Genomic DNA, 15256 nt, shown 5'->3' with positions numbered 1-15256 from the left:
TAAAAAAATAGAAAATCTGTAAAAGGCCAAGAGTCACTGGATGATATTTCTTCTGCCACACTACTGAAGCCAATAAAGACAAGAATTAGGTCCTCTAAGTCTGTAATTTTTGGCTTAAAGATGAATTTGCTTTTTTAATGGCTCAACACTCCTGACATTTCAAGATCATTGTGAAGGGGGCCGTGAGAGCAGTGTGCTCTGCACGGAGTAGGCACTGCTACCTCCCAGCTCTTGCTGATTAATGTAAATGCCTGATGTGGGGGAACACACAGTAGGATGGCATTAAAGGAAGAGGTTACCGTGGGAGGACATACCAGAAAGGGAACCCACTGGCTTGTGGAGCACTCACCTGCATCCCAAACACAACTGTATTGTCAAATTTATGGGATGAGCAAGACATGTTCTCTCAAAATTGCAGAGAAGCAGGTTCCTTTTCTATGACCTCATTTTCTCTTCATGGTGAGTGTAAGCACCACTAAACAGTGTCAGTCAGACAGCACTGGAGACTGGAATTGCTAACAAAAGGAGTTTAATCTTGTTTTGGGATTTACAGGCAGAGTGCCTATGAATGAGGATGGGAGTTGGCTCTATTTCCATGGGACAGGTAAAGCACAGGGAAAACCAAGAAGGAGTTATTCTCCTTTTGAGGCTTGGGAAGAGAGTTGTGTCACATGAGTTTGGCACAGGGTCCCTCAACAAGACATCTGATGAATAGCTTATGAAATTACATTTATGAAATTAAATTTAATTTTAGAACAAAACTACAGACAGTATGAATTCCAGTTAATTTTTCTTCAGGCTCCAAGGACTGAGGGGTTGGGTTTTTTGGTTTTCTTTTTTGTTTCCTAAACTGATTACCTACTTAACTCCTCAAATAATTATCCCTGATCACTTTGATCTACAGTTTCTAGTGAAATAACACCTTCTTCTAGGGGGCAGGTTGCCAGCTTCCTCCAAATGAAAGGCCTGGATTTATGAAGTCATTTCTTGATGATCTCACTAATTATCTTCTTGTCTCTGATCTTCCCTTTTGGGTAAGGTTATTGGGAAAGCTGAGTAAGGTAACTGTAGTCTCAGGACAAATTTATCCTCATCTTGCCTTTAAGAGTTGATGCAGCACAGACTTTATTACACCCTATGGTGAAGAGCTCAGCATAACGACAGACAGGAGATGGGGCAAACATAGATATTTACTTACAGGCAAATCATAGTTCTTATATCAATGATCAGGAGATTTTATTTCAAATTATGTGTGAGTTTGGTGTGGAATACTGTCATACTGATCCTGAATTGTTCTGCATCTCTAATTCAAAATAAGTCAATAAAGTACCCATTGGTGCTTGTTCCAGCATCCCCAGAAGGAGGGCTTCTCCAAGAGAAATTCCTTTGAGCATATATAAGACCGATGATAATGGAAATAAGACCTTATAGCATGTTTGCGTTACCAGAGTCTAGCTGACAGCAGAATACAGAAATTTCTTGTCCTAAAATCCATTTTTCACAACTTCTACTCTGGCTAGATGTAAGCAAACACCCAGCCAGGAGAAAAGTAAGCGGATAAAAATAGTGCCAGCAGCCATAATGGCTGGAATTGGACACTGGAGGGAGACACAGTTGCACAGACCAACCCAAAGACACTCTTGACCTTTCTTGTACAAGTATTGAGTGCGTGCCCTAAGAATGATGCGTTGAAACCCCAGCTGATATGCCTTGATTCCTCATTCTCCACATCAGCAAGGAAGGAAAGAGAAAAAGAAAGCCTGGGCCAGTTAATGAATCATAAAGCCCTACTCTTTGTTGTTGTTGGAGGAGGAGTGTGAAGTTCCTGTATAAAGGCTGCAGGAATTCATCACCAATGGTGTGGAACTGTTTTTCAAATCAAGCCCTGAGAGCCCATCATGATTTGTATTCATGTAAACACCTACATTTTTTCGTTAACTGAACTGATTTAACTGCTAATTAAAACTAGTCAGTAAGCACAACACAAAATTAATTAAACCATTTAGTCAGTAGATGCAAATGAGGCAAAGTTATGGCTTGGACACAATGAAAAGAAGTGCAAGTACTACTCATCATCTGGCAAAATAGTTCTTGAGGTAAATACTTTCCCCAGAGATGATATAAAGCAATAAAAAAAAAAAAATCACACCGCTGACTACATATGATCTTTTATTGATAAAATGTGCTGGAATCCAGCTTCTTCTCTTTGAAACAGTGATGAAATGGACTCAGTGGATTTTAAAAATGCTCTCCCATACAAGAAATATTTCATAGTAAGGTCTGGAGCCTAGCTCAATCTACACAGGCATGGAAATTTGCTCCTGTCTGACGCTGGCAAGTGTTTTGCCCCAACCTGGACCTTATATTTTTGACAGTTATTTTTATAGCTTTACATTTTCTCATGGGGAAAGTGTCTGCTTGGTGAATTATATTGCGTGATGATAAGTGGAGGTAGTATCTTCTCAGGGAAAATGCCAGAAATGTGTGCCTCTGTCTGCAGTATCTCTGCATTGTATCTCCTCTTTTCACAGGACTCAAGTGCCTCACAACTCTAATTGTTCTTGTTTTACTAAGATCTGTCCTAGGACAGCGACAGACACACAGTTACCCACGTTGTATAAACTGTGAACTGACATAGCTTAAAAAAAAAAAAAAATATATATATATATATAAAGCAAAGAAAAGCAGCCAAGATGGACAAAGGCGTGGTCTATCTGCTATTCATGTGTGAAAGACTGAACCCAGGAGCAAGTCCAGTCCTCATGAGTCCCTTGGCTGCCTACGAGGTGCTTGGCAGTGCTCAGGAGAGTGTCCTGAGTTGGGTTGAGGTATCTAGCAGGTGTCATTGTGCCATTCAGACCTAGCTGCAATGCCTGCAATTAGACAGTACAAACCATCCTTCCACCTTTTCCCTTACTCCAGGTGCCCCAGAATGGCATCAAAACCAAGAACCCATGGAAGGGGAGATGTCTGCACTCAAGAAACTGTCCAGCAAAAGGTGCTGAGAACAGAGATGGGATTTAAACCTTTCCTCTTCCTCTGGCTCTCCACAGCAGTGTCCCCTCTCCTCTGGCTTCCTTCTCCCAGCATGTGGCTCTTCCTGCTGAGCCACACACAGCTCACACTTCACTCTTTCTGAGCAGGATCCAAGTTTTCTTTTTGTGGCGTGCAGTTGCCATCGTGGAGGCTTTTTGCATTCACGCAGTCCTTAAAACACTCATCCAGGATGCAGGAGAACTTTCCTCCTGCTACCTGATGAAATGCAACCTTGCACACCCTAATCCTGGAAGTGCAAGTCAGCAGCCTGATGGCAATGATGGTAGGCACGGGAGAGCAAGGGGACTTGCCTCCCTCCTTCTAAGCACATATTGTTCCACAGAAATATTCCTGAGGACCCTTGAGACAAAGACAATTTCCCAGGGCCCTGGCTGGGGAAGAACTGCTCTCAGCTGCTGACCCTGCTCACAGGATCACATCCTGTACCTGTTTCACAGACAGCTACTGGGCTGGCCCCTGAGGGGTTTTCACCAGCAAAATGTGTAATTCCTGACTTCCCAGTAGGGTTAGGTAGGAATGCTTTGCCGGGAAGGCTGAGGCATTTCCATCAATGAATGAAGTGTGATCTGTCAGTAACTGGACACAGGATAACGTAAAGCACCTTTGGAGGCTGGAGGCTGTATGAGAGAGCTCAGATTTTGGCCAGGCCTGGGGCAATGTGCTTGAGGCCTCCAGAGAAGCAGGCAACAATCCCCAACTTCACCCACAGCCCCCAAAACCCTCTGCTGTCACTCCAGCCTTGCCCAGTCTCTCCTGGGCTGTAAAAAGCAGCTGAGTGCTGGAAGGGCTGCACATGCTTGTGGGATACAAGGATACGGCAGCTGGAAAGGTCCCTGCTTGGCTGGATCCTTCCCAGGCTGACAACCAGCCTGGCAGCCAGGCATCCTGAACACCAGCAGTCAAGTGCTGTGCAGAGCATCATCCCTTCTGCCAGAACAATGCTTCATGTTTCGATCTGTGCTACCAAACTGTTTGAACGCAGCTGGAAAAACTAGAAACAACAGCTTGCTTATTTTTGGCTAGGTAAAGAAGTCTGCCAACCCTACATCTGATTACTCGTTGGTTTTCACTTAATAATAGTCTTCTGTTTGAGATGCTACCACATCCTTTCTTATTACAGTTATGACAACGTAAGAAGTCTTTGTTTCCTTAACCTTTTTTTCAGCCATCTTTAGACGGATTTCTGCCTTTAGCTGCTTCCATGCTAACACAGAAAACACATGTTAAGGGGGAAAAAATAAAAGAACAAATGAGGACACTTCCCCTTTCCTTAGACACTTCTTCTTTCCTTGGATGTTCCCCCTTCTGGAGGAAGGCAGAACAGGACAAGGTCAAGTCTGTATTTTAATATTCCTCTATTCCCTTGTGATTTCTGTTAATTGTAAGAATACCTCACTCCTCAAGTGTTCAGTCAGGGTGATACTTATCATGCTCTGTCTTTCCTACTTTTATGTGGACTGTTATGAGCTGTGGGACACAACACACTGAAAAGAGTGTGGAGCTCCTGCTACTACAGCACCCCTTACACCAGACACCTGTTATGGCTGTTGTGCACAAGGCTTGCTGACTGCTAGCTTTGAGGCAAACCTAATATAGTTACACTGTCAAAGGTATGGTACTTATCTGCATACTGCAAAGATGGAATTAATGCAAGCCACAATAATTTTTCTTTTCTTTCTGTAAGTACCATTACTAATATATTTCACATGGTTAAAAATGCATTATATCTAGGCTCCTTCTTTAAACGCGCGTGCATAAATTTAGCTTGGATACTGTTAAATATAATTTCAAGCAGCAGAAACAAAATACCATTTTGTAAAAAAGCATTTAAGCAGAAACAAATGCATTACAGTTGAAGTTTCATGAACACTGATAAGATTGCTGAGTAAAGCAGCTTAGTAAAAACAAAACGGAAACAAAGGACCATATACCTCAGTCAGGGCTGTGGGAGGCAACTTCAGTTTACAAAATCCACACTGTAGGGAAAACTCAACCAAGAACTGTCCTTTTTGAGTGAAGAGGGCTACAAGGCATGTTTGTGTGTGCATATCTTTGAGCTGTACAGGTGAAAGGAGTTGGACTAGAAGTGCTGCTATCTCAGCTGTGGCACAATGCACAGCTCTGCAGGGCCACTTGGAGAGAAAGTGCTGAGGAACTCACCACAAATATGAACAACCAGCTCTCTGCTTGGGCTGCTTCCTCCTGGCCCTGCAGCAACAGCAAACCCTGTCACTGCCTAAGGTAGCAGGCTGCTGTAGCCAGCACAGTAGCTGCCTATTTTCCCTGTTTTCCCAGTCCCTGGAAACTCAAATGGCTGCAGCTGCCACCACCAGTGAAGACATAGTCAGGATGCACGGGATGTCTAGGACACCAAAACCAACAGCCAAGTAGTAGCTGTATTTTCTTCACTCTTTTCAACCTACCCCACATCCCATAGGCTGATATAGAAGCAGTAAGCCTGATTCACCAGGTTTCTCCATCCTGGCTCTGCTACTTTCCCTTTCCCATCTCTGCTGCCTCCTGCTCAGTTTTGCCAACACATCTGAGCTGGATAAAGGAAGCTGAAGATATTGGCTGAATGTGGTTCTTGATTTCAAGGCAGCCTAAAAGGGCTGCACATCACTGTGCTGTATAGCTATATGCCCTGAGTTAATAATCTCATTGTCTGCACAGCACAGGCCTGTGTCAGCCATTTGAGTCTTTCTACCAACTAAGAACAGGTATAATTGAGTTTGAAGGTCCTTTGGAGCAGGGATTTTCCTCTGCTAAATTCCTTCATGGTAGCCTGTTGAACAGAGACAGGCTTCTGATCAGTGTCTTATGGTAATCCTGTAACCCAAATAATTTTCATAAGAAAATTAATACATCTCACATCAAATGTCTAATGTTCAAGACTTCCTGGGGGTGTTTCTAAAATGTTTTTTTTTTTATCATATTAAAAATATAGGGTCTTGGTATAATTTCATTACCTTCTACAGTATTTTAGATTACCAAAAGGCCTTTCTTCTCCCTGTTTCGTCCACTTATAAGCTTATGGCTATTGCAGAAGGAACAAAGAGGGACTAGAAATCATACATGTAATTATAAGAATCTACAGTTTGTCCCAAACAACCCTATCTCCCTCCATCTTCCTGTGCCAGAATAGTATTACTTGGGTTGCAAAATCAGGCATCCAAAAGTTTGGAAGTTCAGATTTTATCTACATATCTAATTCAGCCACACTATGTGTCTTACAACAGCATGTGAGTAATTAAAGTCTATTATTATCAAGTGAATTTCACCTTATCCAGAGCAGACTGGATGGAGCATATTTAATGAGTGACTTTGCAATAACACTTTTCCTTCTTCTCAGTGTGAGGTCCCCAGCTCTGCAGCTGGAACTCTATTTAGATCTTAAAATAATTTTTTCACAATCTTTTCAGTGCCTCCACCATTATTGTGCTCTATGGGTATCAGTGCTTGGTTTGCCTTTTTTCTTTTCTTAGTAATATCCTCCTGAGATAACAAATGATTATCTGTGTTTTACAAATCAGGAAGTGGGACACAGAAAGGTTGAGATCTTATGTGAAACCACATTGTGGATACCAGATCTGAGATGTCACTGGTTTTATAGATCTTTTCAAGTGCAGAGTGCTACCATTTACATCTCTAAGCATGATGTATTTCTCTTGACCTTGTTCTAACCTCTCATCTTGGGTAGACAAAAGAAATAAGATACCACAATCACAAATTTTCCCTGACAACAACTGTGAGAACCTGGTGGTAAGGGCAGAAAAGGAATCCTACTGATGTGGGTGATTCCTAAGTGTCATTACCATGAAAGTAATCTCTTTCACATGCAACCCCCTGCCCTGTGCACCTACATCTTATAGGTCTATCAGACAAACAATCAAGCAAGGGTCCCTGAGACAACTGTCTCCTTCATTACAAAACCTTGGTTCAGGTCCAGAATAGCCCGAACAAGGAGCCCAACAGCCCCACCTATAATTATGAAGTGAGTATTCCAAATACAATATCAAGCACAAAGGCTTAAGGAATGTTAACTGCTGCATGCAGAACAAGCTCAAGTTAAAATACTGACAGATTTATTTGTTCCAGTTGAAAAATCAAACAACATTCGATAAATTTAGTGTGCGATAGCAGCAAACAGTAAGACTGCTACAGAGCACACATCAAGTCTCACTGTGTGAGGTTTTCTTGCTGTCCATCTTCTGTGGAGAATAGAAGATCTGCATCAGAGAGAGCACACACAGAGTGTCACCAGTCCTCTCATTGTATGGACCAGTAAAACATTCATGTCAAAATCATTCAGCATGTAGTTTGCAGCAAAACCACAGTGTGTGTTTTGCTATAGCGTGTCCCTATACTTTCTATTTCTTAGACAGCACAGCATCTCATCTGATAGCTGGTGCAGAGTCCCCATGCTGTCAGAGGTGCCTGGAATCACAGCAAGGCAAGGGCAAGAAGGATCCCCAAGAGGGTGCTAAATACACCTGGGCTGTGCATCAGCCCTGCCAGCAGTGCCACCCAGGTCTGTGGTTGAAGTCTGTCTACACTATCAGTGTGATTAACTACACCAGCAACTTTTAATTACCTGCAGATGGGGTGGGAGCAGGTGGGGAAATTGCTATCTTGTAGAATAAATTATCACCTCCCTTTTATCCCTTATGCAATAGAGTACACTGAGTCTGCCTACTGACAGCACTAGGACCAGGATTTCTTAAGCCTACTTTTGGAATCTAGTTCTGAAAATTATGGAAAATTTTGTCAGTATTTTGAATAGATCTCTTCCAGCTGGAAGACTTCAATTTTGATAAATGCTCTGTATGTGTTGGCTAGATGGAAAGCATTAAACTGGTGTGGGATCAAACCCATCACTGAGAACAACAATGGTTTTCTTCTCCTGCCTGCTCAATGACATATTTTTGTCTGATGCCATCAGGCTTTTTGAAAAGAAGCTAACCTCCTACTGCATCCAGTGAAAGGGAAGAAATGCAAAATGCACTAGGAAGGACTAGGTAAGTTTTAAAAAATTTAAGTCTGCACAATATTCTCAGTTTTAAATACTTTAAATACATGGACCAGTTGTAGCAATTGATACTGAAGGATTGCCTTGGAAGGAACTCAGGTCAATGCCTCAGCTTTCTCATGCAGAGGCTCAGTATTTTATAAAGATCAGGATTCTTCCAAAATTCATATGCATTCCTATGTGTCTCTCATTTCTGAAAGTTTGAGCCAGTAATCATTATAAACACGATGTTAGCTTGCAAAACAGCAAGGAACTTTGAGTTGTCTTTTCAACATTGTTCTAGCACAATTAAATTCTGTTCTGTACACTAAGTTTCTCTTTGTCAAGAAAGAGTTTATTCTACAAGCACTGACATTAATTAAACACAGTTTCTCAAGGTTATTTCAACTAAAAGCCCAGCTTTTCCTCCTTAGGTTTTATGACCCCTACCATAAAATTGTGTGCCCATTTTCTAGTAAGGAATGGTTTTGTGCCCATCTCAGTGTATTTTTCTTTCTTTTCTTCCATATTTTCACTCAATTTTGTTAGCTAAGCAGAAGATGCATGTGGATTGCCCTCTGTGTAAATTTCCCAGCTACATACTCACCTCCTGACTGGCCAGCCAGTTCCTCAGCTGCTGGATCAGCCAAATGCTTTGGGAAAGGGCTAAACTTTACACCAGGGCTCTTTCTGGATAAAGGAGTGGACAAAGCTTTTCTTTGTGACCCAGCCTAAGTTTTTATAAGGCATCTGCTGCTCTCTGCAATTTGGATGATGTCCCAACTCTCAGGTTTAAAAGTTTCTAGAAGAGGACTGATTGACATGGAAGTCTTGCAACTCCTCCAGCAACCAAGCCACAAACATACTCTGCCAGGAATACTATGTGTTGATGAAAAGTTTTATTAAGAAGAACTCACACATATCTGAAACAGAAGGAAATACTTATCCAAAAGCACAGCAGAGCCAGTATACAGAAATAACATATGCAATTACTTGAGTGTATACCAAGAGAATTTTGTATACCACTTAGGGCACACCATACTGGTGTTTAAAAAGAAAATCTTTTTAGTTTTCATCACACTAAAAATTTACCATCTGTTGTATGGAAGTTTGTTTTTCCCTTTCATTGTAATTAACTTTTTATTGAATTAATTACTCCAGGTGAGCTGGAAGCGGCTGTTCTACCTCGCCTGGTGTGGCTGAGTGTACCCACGCCCAGCCTTGCCATTCACTATTCAGATGCAAATCGTCCTGCTCCCCACATGAAATCCTTGGCACACACCCAAAAAGCCTGCTAGGGACAAAAAACAATAACATGGCAGGCAGCTGCTGCTGCACAGAAGGGAAAAAAGTTTTAGTAAAAAGGGCATCTATTTCCTGCTTGGTCATTTAAAAATGTGTATTCTACTGAACAAAGCAGGTGAGAAAGTATTGGAGATAAAGAGAGAGTGAATTTTAAGTAACCTGCACATGGCACCTACAGGGCACTGATCCCTTTTCTGCATGACAATGAATAGTTTTGCTACCTTGATACATTGTGCATTTGTGTGTGTCTGTAGGCATGCATACACACGGGCACAAGCAGTGAAGAAAACCTGTCAAGAAATTAGAATAAAGCAGTGAGCTGAACTGGATTATGAAAGAGTTCTGTTAATTGCAGTAACGTTATACTCAAACATATAAAAAAAACCATAGAAGGCCTTATCTGAGGAGCCTGTCTGGAGATGATGAATTAATTCCATGCACATTTATAAATTGAGGTCACAAACGAAATAGATGAAAGCTGCTTAAAATAAAATTACGTATTGCATGCACGATTATCTCTCTATGAGACAGCAAGAAAAAATAATCTGTTGCTAAATTTTATTTATTTTAGCTATTTACTAAACATTCCTTTAGTGAAGAGTAGAAGAGAATAGACTAGAGAACGGAGTGGCAGAAGCCAGGCCCTTGTGGACTGATGAGTACTACACCATGTGGCACAATCCATGTATTTTGAGAATATCCTAAGACACTGTGGCAGCTCTTTGCAGTAAAAGTGGCTTCCACCTTGCAATGGTTCTCATGTCTGTGCAAATCCCAGTACAGTAATATGGCTTTTATTGCCCTTGAGACAGCACATGCTGGTTTTTTTTTACCAAGTCAGTACCTGTTCATGCAATTTTGCCTTTTGTTATTTTGATGTACTTTTTCTCTTCCTCTTTATAACCTGCTCAAAGCTTAGGTTGAAGCTCCCCTTGCTGAGAGATGCAGGGATGAGGTTCCTATTATCTGAGTTGTTCATAGCCAACAGAAGAAGCAACAAAATAGGATCATGCAAAACAGGCATACATGTCATCACTGTTAGTGAAGTCATTACACATTTGGCACTGGTACAGGCTTTCTGCTTACCAAAGCACTGGGTGGAAGTTTAAGAAGGAAATGGTTATCTCTATTCAGGGCAAAGCTGGTCAATCAACCCTTCATCAATTCCCCCCGATACAGCGGCACAAGATTGTGGTTGACTTCCCAGAGAGCACATGGGATGTCTCCAGTTAGCTGAAACCCACTTCTGAGCATATCTATCCTGAAACCACATGATCCTTGGAGGCAACGAGCTCCAGTGACTTGCTAGAAAGGGTAATTCCATAAGAAGATGCTTTTCTGGTCTGGATGCAACATTACAAAATGAGAAAAGATGCAGACAGGAGACACCCTAATCCACACAACATACTTAATAGTATTAGGTTTGCTGACCACACTAACTTTTTATGCTTTTCTGAGTACTGATGTGGAGCTCAGGTTTTGAGAGTGATTATCTCAGTAACTATTTGCTGGCTTGACTTTGTCTGATTGTGTCACAACTAAAACGGAATAATGCGCTGAAATCATCAAAAATGAGAAATGTGTGAGTAACAATGACCAAACCTACCACAGAAAATGTAGGGAAGAGTTCTCAGAGCTGGTGGAACAATACTATTGCAATACACCGTTGATGGGACTCAAGCCAATATCTCCACACAGTGCTGCAACACACAGTGTGGACATAACAGCTCAGGGCAAGTTTAATCCCAACAACTCTGCACCACACCATTGCACAGCTCAGACATGCCAAAGAAGTCAACATGGGGCCAGCTGGCACAGCAGCTGGCACAGACACTCTTACCTGGCTGACAAGCCCTCACTGACAGGGTAAGGGAAAATGATGACACAAGGGACACTGGCCCCCGCCGTGGGCACAATCAAACTCAATATCAAATCACATGGAAACACTTACATACCTCTTATTTATCCTTTTCTGCCCAAGTTTGGGACTTCGTTTATTTTAAGAAGACTCATCCTCTGAACCAGCTGCTAAACCAAGGTGACCGAGCAACCGCTCAGGTGGGGAATAGGATCAACAGGATTACAGATCTGGTTAAACTGAGCTATCAGAAGCTACAATAATTAGGTTGCCTGGGGATTCAGCTTCATGCCCAGCCCAGCATCATTACTGGAGGAAATGGTAACTCTGATGGAAATTTGTCATCTCTTTCTTATAAACCACATCAGGAGATTTCTCTTCTCTCAAGCACGTCTTGTGATCATAGCCACAGAAATGCTGTCAGTTGTGGAGAAACTAGGCAACTCTGGACTAAATCCTTCTTTGTTTTGTATGGAAAGTGACACGTGAACGGCAAACTGCAATTTTTATTATATTTAAAAGCTACTTAAAGATCATATTCACATGCTGTCAAACATGTTATTAATTTTGATAAGGCAAGTGTGAATACAATTTCACCCTTATTACATAAATGTGTGAAAGGACAGCTAGAGCATTCATCACACCAAAAATTAGCCCCATGTATTTCCGTGTAAAAGTTATTTAAATGGATGTGCAAATCTATGTGACTATATATGCATTCTATATCTTGAATATATATTCTCATAGATACATTATATCTACCTCTACAGATAGCTTCCTTATTTATTTAAACAGTTATTTATATATCTGACCTATGTGATTTTTGCTCAGTCTTTCTAGGCCTTAACACGATCAAAGATGACTTGAATTACTATGACTTGCCATTTGCTTGTAAGAAAACGTTGTACATAAATATGAGCCTCTCATCCTAAAAAAAAATATTTTGCATGAATTTGACTCTGTGAAAGAAACAGAGTCAAAACCTTCAGTGACTTTCAAAGACAGGATTTTTCCAGCTGTTTATTAACATTAATAGATTACATTTTCGCGTGCCACAAATAGAACAGAGTCATAGAATGGTTTGGGTTGGCAGGGACTTTTGGCAAAAATATCCTGAATGAGATCAGATTGCCTAGGGCCCCAGCCAACCTGGCCTTGAACACTTCCAGGGATGGGGCATCCACTGCTCCTGTGGCCAACCTGTCCAGGTGCCTCACCACCAAAGTAAAGAATTTCTTCCTAATCTAAGCCCACCTTCTGTCAGTTTAAAGCCATTATCCCTTGTCCTGTCACTACTATTCTTGTAAAAACTCCCCCAGGGACTTAAATTCCATCAATTTCACCAGAAGTAAGGAGGTGAAGTCTTGAAGCTCCTCTTTGTGGAAGAGTGTTGGATACACGAAGTAACAATACCTGCATGCATTCATGTCAAAGCACCACCTAGAAAAGGCAGATGCATGAGCAGCTAAGCAGAAGCTCTTCAGCTGCACTCCGTGTAAGCTTTGACAAGCACTGAATAAGGTGCTGGAGGAGACCCACACACCCCTGATTTCAGTGAACATTTTGAACTCAATTTGAATCCAGAAAACACTGTCTCAGGCAAGCGACCCTTACTCCATTCTCCAGCTAGATTCCACTACTCACATGACTAAAAATTACTCAGCTGAACTGTCCCTCAGTCTGTTATCATATGCAAGTTACCAAATGATGAGGTTGTTTGATAAGGTTTAAATCACCCATAAATTATACCAGAATGATAAATTTAAAGCATGTATGCTGTGCTGATAACTTTTTGAAGAGGACATTGCACAAACTATAGAGACATATTGTTCTTTTAAAATCTTCCTTTCCAAAAGTGTATACTGATTTGGCTACTACCTCTAGCTAAAATGCAGAGAGAAAAGAGGGCCAGGGCTATGACAAGAACAACTTGGCTTCTGAAGGAGCAGTATTTATTTTCAGCTATTACAAAATTGTATGCAGATAGTACAGCTTACAGCCTTCTTCATTCATACAGAGGGCTTTCAATGAAGCGTGTTTACATATTATTTTCCTAGAGAATCATTCAATGAACCCCAAAACACAGCAATGATCCTGTAAGTAAATAAAATTATTTACTCTAACTGCACATGAATGGTATTATTATTGTGGCAAAATCCACTGATCCCTGGAAACCCGCTGGAGATGATTTCTGATATGTAGGGTTTATGGGAGTAGATGCAGGCATATCCCAGAAGGTTGCTAAGGAACTAGCAGATATATGCATTTTTTACAGAACTGACATGTAAAATATATCCCTGTTTCTTGGATTAGGCAAACTGAGAGAGCTGTGTGGAATGAGATACTCACAACAATATTCCTTATTTCCCTTAATCAAGAAACCCCTGAGAACTATAATTATGAATAATTCAACCTTTCACTAACATTTGGTGCAATTAATAACAGTACTTTAAAGCTGCTAGCTTTGTTTATCTTTTTATGCATAATTAAAGGGTGTTGATATTTAAGTTTTCAGCCAAGGAGTAAACTAGGTTTGGTTTTGCTGGCAGCAGCTGCTCCTGGCTTAACTAGGATGTGATAACCTGATATTGCCCCATGTCAGCACACATGGTGCAGTCAGCTTTCTTCTCTGCCACTACTCCTGTTCATGCTTAATTGTGCTGGAATTCTGTGCTCTGTCTGAGTCAGTAGCTGACTGTCTTCTTCCTCCTCCCCTCTTCTTTGCCACACATGCCTTAGCAGCTTGGAGCTGTGGTCAGAACTTGCCTAATTTTCTCAGGGGTACCAGTCAGTGAAGGCATGGTTTTTGAAAAGCGATTTTCTGTTTCCTACTTTCCAACAGTTTCAGATGCGTACGGAAAATAAAGAAATCTGAAAAACAGACAGTGCATTAGATTTTCTGCTCCTGTGATTAAATGGATCCCTGGCTTCCAAGGCATAAATTAAGTCCATAAAAATTCCCTTTTTAAAATATATGCTCCAAATTTCTATGGTGCTACTACATGCTCTGTCATTTCAGTTTCTTTTTGTCTCATCAGAGAATTCCTCTAGCAGATTATTACTTTTGCTGAAAGGAAACTCTCCAACAAGGTCTCTAGTAAGAGATTTCACATAATTTTCCACTTTTCCCAGTGTTTTTATTAATTAAAGAAAAAAAAAGTTGATTTTTAGTTTCCAGTACTTTCTAGTAATTGGGAAAGTTTTTAAATTAGGAACCAAAGCAACAAATAAGTGATTGTATTTCTCCTTTAGGTCAGAACTTAAACTGCTGAACTCCAGATTTAATAGGGCTACAAATGCTTTCCTTTTACATTTTCTATAACACAGCTGGTTTCTGACCACAGGGCCCTTTACATGATTTGAAGTGGCACACATGGCTACATTAGCGTCACCATTCTAAGTCCCTTCTGCATATATGAAAGATATTCACTTTTTCAGTTTTTCAGACTTTTAAATCCATCTGAACAAAGAGAAAAGCCAAAATATGGCCATGTTTTCACATTAAACAGTCAACTGCAGCCACCACCCCACAACCTCAAAACAGCCCCTGCTTCCAGAGCTAGAGGGAGAGCAAACTTCCTAGGTGTAGGCTCAGCCAACTTTCTCTTGTGGGATTCAACCATACTTCTGGAGTAAGCTGGATAACTGCGTTCAGTAAATTCTCATTTTCTCGTGAGAGCGTGCTTTGCAAAAGCAAAGTCATTACAGGTAGTAGGCGCATCCAGTTAGGAACTACAGCACTTGGTTACAGGTATTCCCACCCCCCATTCGGTTCCCAACTTTTCCTGGTTTTCTGGTGATCACATAGCCCATGTTCCTGAAGCCGTTTAAAGTGTTTTCAGAGCTGTATGGATAATTGAGTAATCCCTGTCAATCTGAGAAAGATTTTCTCAGCAACAGTGGAATAAGGGAGAAGGGAACATGGTGTTTTCTGTGGACCCAGTTTGGTTTTGTGCTCCAAGACAGTTCACTGGATAGGGAAGTGCCACATTTTGTTTTCATTCATTATGTTCCTACATTGACCTATG

Source organism: Pyrgilauda ruficollis, unplaced genomic scaffold (genome assembly GCF_017590135.1).
Source record: "Pyrgilauda ruficollis isolate IOZ18807 unplaced genomic scaffold, ASM1759013v1 scaffold35, whole genome shotgun sequence".
In the NCBI taxonomy this organism is placed as follows: Eukaryota; Metazoa; Chordata; class Aves; order Passeriformes; family Passeridae; genus Pyrgilauda; species Pyrgilauda ruficollis.
The sequence above is the reverse complement of the archived record's forward strand: the minus strand, read 5'-3'. Positions refer to the sequence as shown.